At 33.1% G+C, this 17,126-nt stretch overlaps 1 pseudogene; it reads left to right on the top strand.

The window, feature by feature from the left end:
• Positions 1 to 768: 768 nt before the first annotated feature.
• Positions 769 to 17,126, top strand: part of LOC141549198 (E3 ubiquitin-protein ligase DTX3L pseudogene) — a 29,924-nt pseudogene continuing 13,566 nt past the window's right edge.

Genomic DNA, 17,126 nt, shown 5'->3' on the forward strand with positions numbered 1-17,126 from the left:
GGATTAGCTTCCTGGCTATCCCACCACCAAGACAATCCATCTAGATTAATAATTTCCTATTTATCCTGTATGTAGCTTTTGGGTACACATTTGTTTGCTTACTGTCTCCCCTCACTCCCCTTAGACTCTTTGACAGCAAGGATTGTCTCGAGCTTCTTTTTGTATCCCTAGGGTTTACACAGTACTGGGCACATATAAGGCACTTGTTAAATGTTAATTGACTGACTGATCTTCATCTTTTTTTTTTTTTTTTTCATTTAAAAACATCCTGGCAAATTGATTGTCCTTTTAAAAAACCAATCAATTAGTTGTGTATTTAATTCGTTTTTTTGCTCAAATTTTATTCTTTTATTTGCAGAATGTTTCTTTATGTGCACTTTATTTCTTTCCCAGGATTATTTTTTTTTTCCTTTTGGGATTTCTGTTTTCGTTTTTATTCAAAAATGTATTTGGAAAGAGGAATTCTATAGAATTGCTTTGCCTGAATCCTGCAATTTTCTGTATGTTGTCATTTGATCAATTTTTTTTTTTTAAATGAGGTGACTTTTTTTTTTTTTTTCTTTTTCTGATATGTCCTTTTTCCTTTCTGATTTCAAGCTCTGGCTAAATGCCTGACACGTAGTAGGAGCGCAACAAATCTTGAGGGGTCGTCTGATTGATTTGTTCTGCCAGGGCGGCACCCCCCACTCCTCACCCCCATGTCACGATCTGCCTTCCATTGGCCGAATCAAATCCCACCCCTAAGCGTGACGTCACAGGTCTCCTCCTTTCTGCGGTTTTCACCTGGGCTGGGGTATTGCGCATTCTGCTCAAAGGGACTGCAGGCTGGTCAAGCTCTACACCACCGCAGACCGCCGAGCCTGATTGATCCGTTGTCGAAGTCCGCTGAGTGTGGGAGGTAAGTAAGCCCCCTCACGGCGTCTCTTTAACTCCCTCTCCCTGTGTTTCCCTTCCCAGAACCCTTAGGGGTGTGTTGGGGGGGTACGCCTCCCTCTGGTTCCCCCCCAACGCGACCCGCCCCAAACCTCAGTCCGAGGCCTTTTGGACTTCACCTGTATCGGGGTCCGCACCTAGATGTGCCCAAGCCTCCGACTGTGTGTCTGGAGGGAACGCATCCCGTCATTCTCCCCACCACCATCACCACCTTTGCGGCCCCCCTCCCCACTGCCGCTTTGCTGTGCCCGCCCTTATCCCCAGCCCTTCGATGGAGCTGGACCCGGAATGTGGGACTGATGGAGGGGAGGTGACGGGGGGTGACGGGGGGGGGGAGAACAGAGCAAGATTACAAAACCCCTCTTATTTGGGGAATCTTTTCATTTTCATTCATTGTTATTCTGGACTCCACCAACGCCGATCAAATACACATCTCCATGTACATCATGCACCTGTTGATCTCCGTCATCTAAAGCGTAGGGTTTTTTGTTTTTTTTTTTTAGGGTGCTTTCTTAAAATCTGTATGATCAATTTAATCTGTATATTTCAAAACTGCCAGTCCTGCTTTGTGACCTTCCTTCTGTGCTTGTCGTGTTCGGTCGTTTGTTGGTTTTGTTTTTTAAGATACCTTAATGCCTGTCTTTTTTTTTTTTTTCCTCTCATCTCTGTCTTCTCTCCCTCCTCCATGCCATTTCATTAAAAAGAAAGCCAGAAAAAGCTAGCCTTTGTAACACAAATGAATAGCCAAGCAAACCGAATTTCCAATTTGAATGTATCTGAAAATGTATCTTATTTTTGCATCTAAATGCCCCCCCCCCCCGTAAAGATATGGGTCCCATGCTTCATCATCAGTCTTCTAGGATTTTAATTGGTCTTTGTACTGACCACAGTTCTGAAGCCTTTCACAAGGGCAAAACCCACCTCTTTCAGTCTCACTGAAATGGAGGGGATTTAGCCAACCAGGTCTGGGCACGCCCCCCCATCTTAATTAAATAATTAAAATGCACAAAAGGATGGTCCCTGTGTGGTACATACAGCCAATTGAATTGGACTGAGAGATGTTCTTTTCTTTTAAAGTATTTTTAAATTTATTTTTACAGCATTTATTATCATTTCTTTCCAGGGGACCCCCCCACTCCTATAGCAATTATGATAATGAAAAAAATTTCGCAATAAATATGTATATTCTAGCAAAAACAGTTCCTCTACTAAGCATGAACATGTAGGCAGACGTCATTCTGGATTTTAAGTCGCTCACCTCTCTGAAAGGAGGGGGAGTAACATGATTCATCTATATAGTCCTCTGGACTGCACTAATTGGGTTCTAAAAGCTTTTAAGCTTTCTTTTTTTTTTTTTCAATGTGATCATTGTATAAGTTGTTCTAGTTCAAACCCACCTCTTTCAGTCTCACTGAAATAGATGGGATAGAGCCACCCAGGTCTGGGCACTCCCCATCTTAATTAAATATTTAAAAATGCACAAAAAGGATGGTCCCTATGTGGTACATATAGCCAATTGAATTGGACTGAGAGAGAGTCTTTTCTTTTAAAGTATTTTTAAATTTATTTTTACAGCATTTATTATTATTTCTTTCCAGGGGACCCCCCCACTCCTATAGCAATTATGATAATGAAAAAAATTTCACAATAAATATGTATATTCTAGCAAAAACAGTTCCTCTACTAAGCATGAACATGTAGGCAGACGTCATTCTGGATTTTAAGTCCCTCACCTCTCTGAAAGGAGGGGGAGTAACATGATTCATCTATATAGTCCTCTGGACTGCACTAATTGGGTTCAAAAAGCTTTTAAGCTTTCTTTTTTTTTTTTCAATGTTATCATTGTATAAGTTGTTCTAGTTCAAACCCACCTCTTTCAGTCTCACTGAAATAGATGGGATAGAGCCACCCAGGTCTGGGCACTCCCTATCTTAATTAAATACTTAAAAATGCACAAAAAGGATGGTCCCTATGTGGTACATATAGCCAATTGAATTGGACTGAGAGATGTTCTTTTCTTTTAAAGTATTTTTAAATTTATTTTTACAGCATTTATTATCATTTCTTTCCAGGGGACCCCCCCACTCCTATAACAATAATAATGATAATGACAAAATCTTCACAATAAATACGTATATTCTAGCAAAATCAATTCCTCTATTGACCATGAACATGTAGGCAGACGTCATTCTGGATTTTAAGTCCCTCACATCTCTGAAAGGAGGGGGAGTAACATGATTCATCTATATAGTCCTCTGGACTGCACTAATTGGGTTCTAAAAGCTTTTAAGCTTTCTTTTTTTTTTTTTTTTTTTTTTTTCAATGTGATCATTGTATAAGTTGTTCTAGTTCAAACCCACCTCTTTCAGTCTCACTGAAATGGATGGGATAGAGCCACCCAGGTCTGGGCACTCCCCATCTTAATTAAATATTTAAAAATGCACAAAAGGATGGTCCCTATGTGGTACATATAGCCAATTGAATTGGACTCAGAGAGAGTCTTTTCTTTTAAAGTATTTTTAAATTTATTTTTACAGCATTTATTATCATTTCTTTCCAGGGGAATCCCCCACTCCTATAACAATAATAATGATAATGACAAAATCTTCACAATAAATATGTATATTCTAGCAAAATCAATTCCCATATTGACCATGAACATGTAGGCAGACGTCATTCTGGATTTTAAGTCCCTCACCTCTCTGAAAGGAGGGGGAGTAACATGATTCATCTATATAGTCCTCTGGACTGTACTAATTGGGTTCTAAAAGCTTTTAAACTAAATTTTTTCAATGTTATCATTGTATAAGTTGTTCTAGTTCAAACCCACCTCTATCAGTCTCACTGAAATGGATGGGATAGAGCCACCCTGGTTTGGGCACTCCCCATCTTAATTAAATATTTAAAAATGCACAAAAGGATGGTCCCTGTGTGGGATATCTAGCCAATTTAATTGGACTGAGAGATTCTTTTATTTTAAAGGTTTTTTTTTAAAATTTTACAGCATTTATTATCATTTTTTACAGGGGAACCTCCCCCCACTCCTATAACGATAGTAATGACAATGACAAAATCTTCACAATAAATATGTATATTCTAGCAAAATCAATTCCCATATTGACCATGAATATGTAGGCAGGTATCATTCTGGATTTTAAGTCCCTCACCTCTCTGAAAGGAGGGGGAGTAACATGATTCATCTATATAGTCCTCTGGACTGTACTAATTGGGTTCTAAAAGCTTTTAAACTTTCTTTTTCTCTCTATAATGTTATTGTGTAAGTTATTCTAGTTCTATTCACTTCAATCTGGATCAGATGTTAAGAGTTCCCTCAGAAACTGTTAATTTCTTATGGCACAATAAAATATTATCCTGTCATTACATTCATACACCACAGTTTAATTATTTCACTATAAGTGAGCATGCCCTTAGTTTGAGGCTATTTTTAAAAGTTCTCCTATAAATATTTTTGTATGTATGGGTCCTTTTCCTTTTCTTTGTTCCCTATGTGGTCTAAGCCCAATGGTGTTTTAGTTAGGCCACAATTAATTAACTTTGGGGGCATAGTTATAAATTGCTTTATAGATTTGTCATGACAGAGGAGGACATTTATCTCGACCTCAGAATCCATAGGGGTTCCACCCCATACATTTATCCCATGATGCTATACTTATAGCATCAGATTTGCACCTAGTGGACAGGGTGAATCTAGAGCCCTCATAGAAATTAGATGATGTGAGTACCTCTATTGTACCCTGTGTCTCTTTTTGTTTTAAGAATGATACTAGTATCCCCAAATAGTGACCCCTCTTGGATGGAAGAGTTGAAAAGAATGGCAAAAAATAGTTTGTACCTCCCTCAAAGAATCAGTCTGCCTGTTGGATTACTAATAATATTCAGAAATGCTGATTATTTGTCTGGATTTATTATATATATTTTGCTACACTATTGAAGTTGTTCATTGTTTTAAATGTAATTGCTTTTTTAAGTAAACAAAAAATAATAGTTTATTTTTCTCTGCCAGTAATTATTTCTTTAAATTGTTTTTATTGTTTTATTTCTATGCCTTGAATGTATAGTAATGTCTTAAATAGCAGTTGTAATAATGGACATCTTTGTTTCATCCCTGAATATACTGGAAAATCTTCTAGCTAATCCCCATTAAAGGTATTGCTTGCTTTAAGATTTATTTTTACTAAGTTTTTATTTTTCCAAATATAGCAAAGATAGTTTTTAATATTCATATTTGCAAAATTTTGTATTCCAAATTTTTCTCCCTCCTTCTGCCCCTCCCCATTTTCTTGCCATATAGAAGAGTAATATTGCATTAAATTCATATATCATAGCTTATTAAGCCATTCCCTAACTGAAGGGCATCCACTCAATATCTAGTTCCTTGCCTCTACAAAAAAAGGATTGCTACAAACATTTTTGCACATGTGGGTCCTTTTCCCCATTTTATGATTTCTTTGGGATACAGACCAAAGATATGCATAGTTTGATAGCCCTTTGGACATAGTTCCAAATTGTTCTCCAGAATGTTTGGATCAATTCACAATTCTACCAATAATGCATTAGTGTCCCAGTTTTTTCACACTCTTTTCAAAATTTATCATTTTCTTTCCCTAACCTCTTAGTCAATCTGAGAGGTTTAATTTGCATTTTTCTAGTCAATCATGATTTAGAGCATTTTTCATATGACTACCAATGGCTTTAATATTTTCATCTGAAAATTGCTTATTCATATACTTTGACCATTTATCAAAATGATTTGTATTTTTATAAATTTTGAGTCAGTTCTCTATATATTTAATAAATGAGGCATTTGTCAGAAACACTGGGTATAAAATTTTTTCCAGCTTTCTGCTTCCCTTTTAATCTTGGTTGTATTGGTTTTGTTTGTACAAAACCTTTTTAATTTAATGTAATCAAAATTATCAATTTTGCATTTCATAATGTTCTTTAGTTTTTGTTTGGCCATAAATTCTTCCCTTCATAGATATGAGAGTTAACAATCCCTTGTTCTCCTAATTTGCTTATATTATCACTATGTCTAAACCATGAACCCATTTCTACCTTATCTTGTTATAAGGTGTTAGATCTTAGTCAATGTTTTGTTTTTGCCATACTGTTTTCCACTTTTCTCAGCAATTTTTGTCTAAATAGTAAGCTCTTATTCCAGAAGTTGGAGTCTATACATTTATCACACACTAGATTACTATAGTCAGATTATTAACCAGAATTAATTGGTTTTTTCTGAATTAAAAAATTAATATTCATTGTTTTTCCTTTTTAAATAGTATTTTATGTTTCCCAATACCTACAAACATAGTTTTCAACATTCATCTTTGCAGAACTTTGCAAACCAAATTTTTCTCCCTCTCTACTTCTTTCCACTTCCCCAAGACAGAAAGCAATCTGAGATAGATTAAATATTTGCAATTTTTCCAAAGTATTTCCATATTCATCACAACATTTATTTTTTTTTTAATTTTGAGTTCCAAATCCTCTCCCTCCCTCTGTCCCTTTTCCTACTCATTGAGAAGGGGAGTGATATGATATCTATGATGCATTTTTCCATATTTGCCATTTTGCAAAATAAAAAGCAAGGAAAATAAAAATGGGAAAACAATGTTTCTATCTGCACTCAGATTTGATCATCTCTCTCTCTGGAAGTGAGAGTGATTTAGAGCATTTTTCATATGTTTATTGATAGCTTTTATTTCTTCTTCTGAGTATTACTTGAACATATCAGTTGGCAAATAGTCTTTTTTAAAATTTTTTTATCAGTTTGCCTTGATTACCTTATAGGTCTGACAGGTAAATTTTCCCATACCTCCCTAATTTATCTAAATCTTGCTATACAGTGTGAGATGTTGGTCTCTGCCTAGTTTCTGCTAAATTGCTTTACCATTTTCCTAGCACTTTTTTTCAGATGCTGAATTTTTACCCCAAAGCTTAGATGTTTGGGTTTCTCAAACTCTAGTTTACTATGGTCCTTTACTTCTGTGTATTATATACCTAATCTATACTGCTAATATTCCATAATATTTCTTAGCCAGTACTAATTTTTTTGATAATTATTACTTTGCCACACAGTTTGAGATCTGGCACTGCTTGGCAACCTTCCTCCACATTTAAAAAATATTTTCCTTTACATTTTTGACCTCTTGTTCACTGTTATCATTTTTCCCACTTCTACAAAATAATTCTTTGGTAGTTTGATTGGTATGCATTTGGATTAATTTAGGTAGAATTGTCATTTTTATTATATTGGCTCCGTCTGTCCATGTGCAATTAATATTTCTCCAATTGTTTACAACTGTCTTTATGTGAAAAGTGTTTTGTAATTATGTTCACAATAGTTTCTAAGTTTGTCTTGCTGATAGACTCCTATAAAGTATATATTGAATTGTTATTTTAAATGGAAGTTTTCCTTCTTGCTTTTCTTACTGATGTGGGGTAGAGTAAAATATAGAAATGAAGTTGATTTATGTGAGTTTATTTTATATTCTGAAACCTTTCTGAAGTTGTTCATTGTTTCAACTAGTTTTTGAGTTGTTTTTGTTATTGATTTGTTCAGTTATGCTTAGAGTTTTTCCAGTATTGAATCAGCCCTACATTCCTGGTATAAATGACACCTGGTCTTAGTGTGTGGTCTTTTTTATATTGTATTGTGATTTCCTTGTGATTGTTTTGTTTAAAATTCTTTGCATCAATGTCATAATGGAAATGAATTCATAGTTTTCCTTCTCTGCTTTTGCTCTCTCTGGTTTAGGTATCAAAACTATATTTGTGTCATAGAAAGAATTTGGTAGGATTTTGTCAAATAGATAAATGTTTTCTAGAATTTGCTTGTAAATCCATCTGATCTGGAGATTTTTATTGGGGAGCTAATTGTTACCAGTTCAATTTCTTTTTCTAAGACAGAGTTATTCAAGGATTCTATTTCCTTTTCTGTTAATTAGGACAATTTATATTTTTGTATGTTTTTATCCATTTCACCTAGATTGTCAGTTTTATTGTCATATGGGCAAAATAACTCCTAATAATTGCTTTAATTTTATCTTCATTGATAGATCATTTATTTATTCATTTTTGATAATGGTAATTTGGTTTTCTTCTTTTATTTTTTAATCAAATTAACCAATGATGTATTTATAGGGTTTTTTTCCTCCTAAAACCATCTAGTTTTATTTATTAGTTCAATGTTTTGGTTTTTTACTTTAAATTTTATTACTCTTGCTTGTGATTTTTAGGATTTTTGTTTTAGTGTTTAATCAGAAATTGTTTAATTTTGTTTTTAGTTGCACTTAGTTTATTGATTCATTCTTTCGCTTGTATATTGATGTAAATGTTTAGAGGCAAAATTTCCATAAATTTTGGTGTGTTGTTTGATTGTTGTAATTATCTTCTCCCTTCTTCCCGCCCCCCTTACAAAGTATTTATGGAGCCAGAGAAAACATGTTGTGATTTGCAAACCTTTACTTTTTACACTGTTTGGCTGCCAAACTCTTATCTCTTTTTTTCAACAATGATGAAAGTGATGTAAAATCAAGGGGAAAAAAAGAAAATAATAAGTACAACTCATTAATATGTTGAAAAAGTTTACAAATATGTGCAGTATGTAATTCCTGTGTAATTCCCACCTCTGCTAAATGTTAGATTATGAGCATATTCTCATATCTCTTCTTTCAACACATTTCTTTATAATTTTGCTCTGGGTGTAAGTGTGTTTATGGTTCATCTTTCCATTTACATTGTTGCAATCTTTGTGTGTATTGCTTTCTTGGGTGTCTTTACTCTGCACCAAATCATATAGCTGCTTCTGTAGTTCTCTGTCTTCAACTTCATCCTTTCTTATACTATAGTAGTATTTCATTACCTTCATGCAGCACAATTTGCTCAGCCACTTTCCAAGTGGTGAGTATGTTCTTAATTTAATTTTTTTGCCAGTTCCACAAATGATGCTATAAATATTTTTTTCCATATGGATTTTTCTTATCAGTAGTCACTGGAATAAATCCAGTAGTAAAGTTATCTGATATGGCCAAAGATTATAAACTTTGTATTCCTTTTTTTTTTTTTTTTTTTTTTTTTTTTGCATGATTCCCAATTCCTTTACAAAATGGTGGTTCTAATTCGCAGTTCCAGCAGCAATTTATCAGTGTGTCTAAATTCCCCCAATCCTCCAATACTTTTTATCATTTTGCCAATTTTGAGAGTTTTTTTTTTTTGATTTGCATTTCTCTTAACAGTTATTTGGAGTATTTTTTCATGTGGTTGTAAATATTTTGTATGAATTTTTTTTGAGAATTGTTTGTTTATATTCTTTTACTGAATCATTTCTGTTCTCTTATGTATCTATTGCTTATATATATTGAATACCAACACTTTGTAAGAGTAATTTGGTACCAAGATTTTTTCCCTTTTGACCACTTCATATTCAAGGTGCATTCATTTTGTGCATTCATTTTGTCAACTCAGAAAGCTTTTCGGTTTTATGTAATTTGAAGCATTTATTATATCTTTTGTAATTGCCTCTATTCTTTGCTTAAGAAAACATTTCTTACCTATAACTGTGAGAAGTATATGATCTGTTTCTCTTCTAATATTGTATGGTCTTTCATAATAAGTTTGTGTATTTATTTGCAATTAATTCTGGAATATGGTACAAACTTAGCTTAATTTTCACAAGACTGCTTTCCAGTTTCCCAGCAGGTTTTATCAAATTGAGAGATTTTTCCCTAAGAGTAATATGTTTTCTACCTTATTGAACTCTGGGTTATTAAGTTCCATTGTTGTTCATTCTCCTTTGTCAAGTCTTTTTCATTGGTCTATTTCTATTAATTTATATGCAATCCTAGATAGATCTGATGACTCTATTTTATAATATAGTTTGAAGTCTTAAGATGTATATTCTTCAGTCCTACCTCATTTGATCAGTTCACTTGATATTTTAGGTCTTGGTTTTTCCAAATGAATTTTGTTTTACTTTATAAAATTCTATAAAGTATCCTTTAGATTATTTGACTAGCATAGAATTTACAAGGCTAAATTAACTTTGGCAGTCTTATTGTTTTTATTCTATTGGCATAGTCCAGCTATGAACATTGGCGGTTAAATTGTCTTTCACTTCTTGAAGAGATAGCTTGTAATTGGCTTTATGATTAAATCTCTATGTTTTATGCATATTTGTAGACTTATCCACAGATATTTTAAACATTTTCTAGTTATTTGGTATGAGATTTTCCTTTCTATTATTGATTACTGTTCTTTGTTCTTATTACATGGAATATATTGTAATTACATAGAAATGGAGTTAGTTTTTGAGGGTTTATTTTGTGGTTTGTCTTAGGTTGAAATGAACCTGTGGAGCCAATCTTTTAAATAATAGAAAGTTTATTGAAAAGAGGAAAACAGAAACATCCAGAATACATATATGTAGGTAGCCTTAATGAAACTATGAGAGAATTCTGTAAGAATGGTCTTTTTTTATACAGACAACAGAAAAGGAACTTCTTTGGGTATTTAAAAATAACTCATGTTCAGTACAACAGTTTCTCAGAGTATGTATCAATTATTATATTAGCTATATCAATAACTTTTTTCAGCTCTTACTTCAGTAAAATTTATTTCAATATAATTAATTTTCAGAATTTTCTTCCAAGTAATTTTTTCATTTGCATGTTTATCATAATCTAGCTGCCTCCACAGTGTTGGCGTAACATTAGCAGAACAAGGGCAGCTAGGTGGTAAGGTGGATAGAGCACCAGCCCTGAAGTCAGGAGGACCTGAGTTCAAATGTAGTCTCAGGCACTTAACACTTCTTGGCTGTGGGACCCTGGGCAAGGCACTTAACCCCAATTGCCTCAACAACAACAACAAAAAAAATAGCAGAACAATCTATTTATTTGTGTGGTCCCATTATGTGTACCTTGTCTTGGTGAGAAGTAAGAAAGACTACTCCCTAAAACTGTTATGTTACAGTTTAACCTCCTTAGGACATTTTTATATGTCTGTAGGACAGTGATATATTAGAACTTAACCCTCACATATCCTTTTGATACTGTTTTATAGAATCACCCACTTAGAGAATTCAGCTCTTTTCAAGGATGCTATTAGCATATGATTGTACAATTCTCAGGTTTGTATATAACTAACATGTGCAGAGCATCATTGTAACTAACACAACAAATAAAACATTATGATAGGATGAATCAGAATCTTTGGAACAATATTTGCCTTCAGTAAATATCTTGTAAAATAAACCTCTCACTAACTCCTCTTGCATTTCAGATGCTGGGTAAGATTAAGGTAAACACTTCTGTGCAACATTCAGTTAATGGCCATTTAAAACATAGGTTTCTAATTCTCATTTAGCTTTGTCCTTCATAATAGGTAACAATTATGTGGCACTTACTATATGCCAAAGTACTGAGGAAAAAGGGAGGGAGAGAAGGAAGAAGAGGGAGAGGAATAGAGATGGATCAAGAAAAGAGGAGAGAGATGGATATAAAGACAGAGAAACAAAGAGAGTGAGATTGGGGAAATAAAGGAAGTAGGAGAGAGAAGGATGGGGTGAGAGAGACAAAGAAGACAGAGAGAAAGATGGATGGAAATGAAAAATGAAACAGAGGTTAAGAGAAGTGGCAGATAGGAGAAACAGTGATAGAGAAGACGGAGAAAGGACAAGATATAGAAAGAGAAAGAGAGAGTGGAGAGAGAGAAGAGAGAGAGATAATGACAAGGAAGAAGAGTGAGTGAGAAATGGAGGAGAAAAAGAGGAAAGGAGAGAGACAAAGGATGGAGAGAGAGGGAAGAGCAAGACACAGAGAGAGAAATAAGGAAAGAATGTGATGGGGAGGGTGAGTGAGAGTAGAAGTAGGGAGAGAGGAAAGAGGCAAGGAGAGGGATGGAGAGAGGGAAGGAGAGTGTGTGAATAAGAGAGAGAATAGAACAGTGACAGAGACTGATAGATTTAGAGATAGAGAATGAGAGAGAGATAGAGACAAGTCTAGAGGGAAGAGTCAGAGAGAATAGAACAGTGACAGACACAGAAAGAAACAGGCACATGGAGAGAGAGACAGAGAAGGAGGATGAGAGGGAGACTGGGAGGAAAGAGAGGGAAAGTAATGGAAGGGCAGAAAGAAGCAGAAAAGTAGGAGCTTCCAGAGTATAAGCAGATAATCTAAGTAAAGAAATTTCAAGAGAAATACTTTTTTGTTTTTTAATACAGATAAGAGTAATAACTTCTATAGTTATTTAAAAATACCTCAAGCATAGTACATTTTTCAATACATTTATTTTTCAAAACTTGTCCCTTTATTCTTCATGAATAACTTTATTGTGACCTAGGGGCACTGGTAACATAGACATAAAATTGGCAGAATAATCTGTTCTGTTTTGGTATGAACCTGTTCTTGGCAGGAGGTAGGGAATTATGAAAGATTTCTCCTTATAATATATTATAATTCAACCTCTGTTTTGATGCTTATATTTGCTTATTACCCAAGATATTCCATTTAAAACATCATATCATCAGCAGAAGGATAGTTGATCTCCTCTTTACTTGTCTATCCCTTTTTTTGTTTTGTTTTATTGTGTTTTCTAGCTTTTTCCAGAATAATATATCAAAAAATAATGGGGGGAAATACAGGAAAAGCTTCTAGCATATTCCCATTGTAGTTTTAGATAGACAACTTTTAGGACATTAAAAAACCCTCTAAACCTATGCTTTATATAGTTTTTTTTTAATATAGTGGGCTTTGTCAAAGACTTTTCCTGAAACTGTGGAAATAATTGTGTGGTTTTAGATTTAAAAGTTTTTTTTCTAATATTGAACCATTCTTACTCTGCTAATATAAATCCAACTTGATTGTAATGAATGATTTTTTGCGTACGGTGCTGTAGTTTGGCTTTTATTTTAAAATTATGAATCAATATTAATTGATGATACTGGTTTGTAGATAGCCTATATCTTCTTATTTTGTGTGAAAGACAACATGGTTCTCCTGGAGATAAATGGCAAGGCAGGCAAGAAGTAACATTTTCTGCCTATATTTCCTGTCTCTGTGTTTATTTGTGTTTGAGAGTCTATAACTGTGCTCAGAGTTTAGAAGGAAACACTTTGCCAGAAAAGCTGTGTTTTGTTAACTTATATGGGTTTTTATAGAGATTCTATTCTCTTAATTCACAATTCTGAACAGTGGCCAAGTTCTTTCCATCACCCTAACAAAATAAGTCTTAGTAAGATATTGGTTTTAACATCAATATGTGCTAAAATTATAAAAGAAGATATATAGTGGAGTGAATATAGAATGGTGAAAATGTAAGGTTTGAATAAAGGAAAGTTGTGCAGTCTTAGTAATTGGTTTGGAAGATTTAGAAAAAGGCTGGAGGGAAAATATGGAAAGTAGATAAGAAAGTTCGGATACATAACGTATCCTTAGACTTTGTTCTTGGTGCACCTGTGCCAATTTCAGCAAGTTTTAAGTTTGTTGACAAGGTTTGGTACATTGACAGAAAGGAACTGAAAAAGTTTTGGCTTTGTTTCATAGGAAGATTGGGTGAAACTTCATGTGTTTATCTTATTGGGAACTATAATAATAAAGAGTTGCTTTGGAAGAATTTGATTTGGAAGTTTATAGAAAAAGATTTATAGAGGGCTAGAAATAAGTTGATAAGCATTGGGCTCTGAGATTGTAGAACCCAGATTTGAAATAAATTAAAATGAGCTATTTAACATGTATTGGTCTACCTGCCATCTGGGGGAGGGGAGGGGGGGAAGGAGGTGAAAAATTGGAATAAAAGGTTTTGCAATTGTCAATGCTGAAAAATTACCCATGCATATATCTTGTAAATAAAAAGGTATGCAAAATAACTATTTGGACATATATACATATATTGTATTTAATTTATACTTTAACATATGTAACATGGGAAAAATTGGAACAAAAGGTCTGGCAACTGCTGATGCTGTAAAATTACCCATGCATATATCTGATAAATAAAAACTATAATTAAAAAAATAAAAAGCTACAATAAAAAAATTTAATAAGTAAATTAATTAATTAATTAAAATGTGCTCTTAAGTGATAATTAAACCAGATATCATACTGAAACTTTTAAAAGCTTTGGCAGTGAATTGGCTAGAATTAATTGACACCATAATATGAAATTCTTGAAATAACTAGCCATTGTGTAAAATATAATACTACAGAATTGAAATTATGAATTAAGATTCATTACTGTTTGGAAAATCAATCTAGGTTTAATTAAATTTAATCTATTCTTATTTTATGTCTCCTGATTACATTTCCTAATATGATTTTTATGATGCTTCTGAATTTATTATGCTATTTGGCATTAAGATAAACTTGGAAAATGCATGGATCTGAAATTTTGTACAGTACAGTGAGGTAAACAGATGTGAAGTAACTTTTTAAGGTTACCCAGTAAATTTACAGTACAGTGTACAGTGAGGTAAACAGATGTAAAGCAACTTTTTTAAGGTTACCCAGTAAGTAACCTAAAAAAGTTACTTTATATCTGTTTATCTCACTGTACTATTCAGAAAAGAGATTAATAATAGCATCCACCTCTCTGAGTTGTGAGAATCACATAATTGTTAAACCCTTAACACAGTTTACAGCACAGGCAAGTATTATATGAATTTAACTGATATTATTTCTTTAATTAGATGTAATTGCTTCATACATGATGATTTTCTACATGTTTTAGATGTGATCAGCATACAATGCCAAATGGTCATAGAGAGACTTTCATGTAAGGTTAATTTGGAAAGGCATTCAACTGAATTAAGGTCAACTAAGTGTTAATGTGTTTGTTTCAAGTCTCAAATATATACTTGTTTATGACATTGTTATAGTTCTAAATTTTCTTATGTTGTGAAATTGGTAACTTATTGTATCAATTATTTTGTTAGAAGAGCAACTTGGATGTTATTAGAATATGAACTGAACAGCTAAAAGAAGGTGGGAAAAATGTTTGAGAACTTATTTTTTTTAATCAGCCTCTCTAATGCTGTTTATAATGTTTGGTAATGCAATTTAGGAAGCTGGAAATTTGCATCTTTGCCTATAGTGAGGAACACATTATATCTAAAACTATGTGGTGGTCACTTCTTAAAGTTTTAAGAATGTTATTTGGGATTATTGTGATAATGTTAAACCCTAGCAAGTAGTTTCCTAGGTACTTTAGAAGGGAAAATTGGTCATTGATTAGTGTTTGAAAAATAGTACAAAGATCTTGTAGACTCCTCTTATAGTATAAATTTGCCAAGTTCCTGGAAACCATCTCTGTGTGGAAGGTTATCAGCTCTGGAAAAATAACTAGTTGTGGATTATGGAGATCCTAAAAAAATGAAATTGGCTTACTGAGAATTTACAAGTTTGTATATAATATAGAAGATATGTCTGATGATGATCCTTATACCAGGATATGTCTAAATTCAAGGAAAGGAAGACTAGAAAAGAGAAAAAAAGTGAAGAATGTTAAGTGAAATCTCCCATGCATTGGGAATCCTGGTAAATTTTTATTGCTTATTGCAACTTCATGAGCATAAAAATAATTGTATCTAGTCTAATTTGTGATGAGCCTTGTTATTTGCGTTAAAGGCTTTTGGGCCTATAATTTAAATTTTGAATTCAGGTACAATTGTCTGATGGATCATTAAGTCAGTAATCCACTATTTGAGAGAAATGCCACAATTCTACTCAGAAATATGATCCTGAACTATTGTATGTGGAGGTCTGTCATTCCCCATTGTGTAGCATATTCCTAAGTCTAGCTATGAAGTGGAATTGTTACTGCATGATTGCTTGTCAACTCTGACTCTTATCTGAAGTCAGATAGACCTAAGAATGTTTCCATATATGTGTTGAGTCATTAAGTAGCACCAGTTTTGATGGTTTTAGAATCATATCCCTGATTTTATTTTGCTATAAAGCAAATTTCTATAATCAAAGCAAGTGATCAGTAGAAGATAGGAGCACAATGCACATGTTGTAAACTCTTACTATTTTCACTCTAAGTACTTGAGCTTGTTGTCTGATTGGTAATACTTAATCATGTATAAGATTAATTCCCAGGAATAGTTCATCCTTTCTGAATTTTATGGCAATAATTAGACAAATAAACACAATATTAAGTTATTATCCCATAGATTAAGACTGGAACACATGTGAGCTACTATAATAAAATGCATGTGTGGAAGATCTGAGCTATTCAGTTGAGAATTAGAGTCCTTTCTATATTTTAAACAACTCAGTAAATGAGTGTTTGGCCTAGTCATCTGCCTGTTACTAGATAAATATTTTTGTTTAAAGTGAGATTCTTAAATTTTTCAAAATGATGTATTCAAATCTGGGTGTTTTTGCAACAGTTTATGAGACCAAGCTGTTATTCTTTTAATAATTAGAATAAAATCAGGAACAAATTTAGTTTGATTTGAAGAAATAAATTTTAGTGCAATCAGTTCTCTTTGAAGGGACTAACTTATGGAATAATTTGGGTTATACCAATGGAAAAGTTCATTTTATTTCATATTCTTATGTAATGTGGAAATAATACTTGTTTTCTGGGTTACAAACATGTTTTTGTTATCCACAAAATATTTGATATGCATTGTTGTGTAATTGATTATTTAAGTGTATCTCCATATGCCATCCAAAGTCATTTGCTACAATTGAAGTTAACTTGATAATTTTTATGCAAATTAGTTTGCATCTCATAGGTCATGTTTTTATAAAAAGTGTTCTCTTACATATGTTTGTACTTGAGAAGTAGAGACTTATTTGCCCCTAATCCTTCTAAGAGGAGAATTGCATAATTGGATTGAATTGAATTGGAATTAAATTAAGTGGCATTTAAATTTGGTGATATAAATTATTTAATGTTAAAATAAAAATTGTAAAGTAAAAAAATGAGTAAAAATGTTAAGAAAATAACAAAATCAAGTGACTATATATGCAATTTGGAAGGTTTTAAGAGTTCTACCTTCTGTGGTATTTGAAATACTTAGTTTTTATTTGACTGTCTTATATTTATCAATGTAACTAACAACGTTAACAATTCTTGTGTCAGCTACAGAGGTTACATAAAAATAGAAACAGCAACGGGTATTTATAACTTAAATTTTCTGAAGTTTCAAATGAATGGATTCTGCAAGA

The sequence above is a fragment of the Sminthopsis crassicaudata genome, chromosome X, assembly GCF_048593235.1.
Source record: "Sminthopsis crassicaudata isolate SCR6 chromosome X, ASM4859323v1, whole genome shotgun sequence".
Classification (NCBI taxonomy): domain Eukaryota; kingdom Metazoa; phylum Chordata; class Mammalia; order Dasyuromorphia; family Dasyuridae; genus Sminthopsis; species Sminthopsis crassicaudata.